Source organism: Cervus canadensis, chromosome X (assembly GCF_019320065.1).
Source record: "Cervus canadensis isolate Bull #8, Minnesota chromosome X, ASM1932006v1, whole genome shotgun sequence".
Classification (NCBI taxonomy): Eukaryota; Metazoa; Chordata; class Mammalia; order Artiodactyla; family Cervidae; genus Cervus; species Cervus canadensis.
The window spans coordinates 103,502,760-103,504,611 of record NC_057419.1 but is presented as its reverse complement, the minus strand read 5'-3'; positions in this window follow the sequence as shown (position 1 = coordinate 103,504,611).

The following is a 1,852-nucleotide window of genomic DNA, read 5'->3' as shown; positions in this document are numbered from 1 at the left end:
ATTTAAAGAACACAATGTACATACTCCACATATTTTTCTCTGATATGCTTAATGATGATACAAGTCCTATTTATAGCACTTATTTATGAAATTAATATGTGGTCAACATCTTCCAATCAGAAGGCTGTCTTTTCAAGTATCATCCAATGTAAACTCATTCAGTAAGGTCCTGCCATTAGTTGGCTGTTGCTATAGCAAAATGGAAATTAAAACTTGAGAATTCTAAATCCGTTATCTGCCAGACGGGTAGGATGCAGACAAAATATCTTTCCATTATGATGATGATTTTTTTTATAACTTGGCTCTCCATTTCTCTTCCTCTCCCCCTCACTCCATGTGACTCCCAGCCCCACTCCACTCCTCACAGTGAGATGATCCACTTTTAACACCCCAAATTCAATCATCCATATTTTCTCACCCTCATGGTTCTATACAGACACGTATGTGCATATATCTCATACACAGGATTTTTTTTCTGTTGGATATGTTTTACAAAGATAAGATTGTGTTATACATCATCTTCAGCATCTTGCTATTTTAATTTTGTGTGGAAATCCCTTCAATTTTTTTTCTTAATGGCTGCATTATATTCTCTGATTTAGATATACCAAATTTTATTCAGCCATCTGTCTATTGAAAGATATCTATTTTTATTCCACTTTTTTACATGATCAAAAAATTCAAAATAAGTACATGTATTAAAGTGAAAATAAGTACATATCTACATATAATATTTTGCTGTTCAGTGGCTCAGTTGTGTCTTTGCGACCCCATGGACTGCAGCATGACAAGCTTCCCTGTCTTTCAATCTCTCCCAGAGATTGCTCAGACTCATGTCCATTGAGTCAATGATGCCATCCAACCATCTCATCCTCTGTTGCCCCCTTCTCCACCTGCCCCCAATCTTTCAATATACATGTACAATATACAGTGTATACACACACACACACACACACACACACACACACATATATATATGCATAGATAAGGACCTTTCCATTAAACATAAAAAGGCAGCTGTTTTGGGAGCTTCATGCATCCCAGTTCCATGGGGACAGAAGCTCCTATGCTAGAGATCATTCTGGACCTCACCTTATGTACCTCTTCATCTGACTATTCATCTGTATCCTTTACAATAAACTGGTAAACAGCTCTGGAAGAGTGCAGAAATGTGAGATAGCAGATACCACTGATAGCAGGGTGTAGATGCTTCTAAAATACAGAAGGATTGGTTGAAAGTTTGAGTGAGAAGCCCTTACTCTGCTGACAAGAGGTACACTGTGTAGAAGCTGATCCACAGAAACTCTGCATTTAGAAAGACCAGTCAGAGCTAAGGGTGAAAACATTGAAACAAGAGGAGATTAAGGAAAAGATAGCATCCTGAGCAGAGATACCCACAATGGCTCTCCATGAACAACTAACACTGTATACATGAGGAACAACTCATATGGGAAAGAATCAGTCAAAGAGAAAAACACATGGAAAAGGAAGAGGAAAAAAAAACAGAAAATATAGGAAACAATATAAAATTATACAACAAGAACAAAATTAGGATACTATAAGAGCTATCTAAAATAGCCTTAGAAAATTAAAATATGGTAGCAGAAAGTTTAAAAATTAATAAAAATATTTCAAGATAAATTTGAAGAAATCTACCAATGTATAAAACAATAAAGAAGAGTGATACACATAGGCATTTTTCGCAAATGTGAGATTGCAGAAGTTTATTCCCTTCAATATTTGGGGGAGGGGGGCAGTCCTAAGATGGCAAAGGAATAGGATGGGGAGACCACTTTCTGCCCCACAAATTCATCAAAAGATCATTTGAATGCTGAGCAACTGCCACAGAACA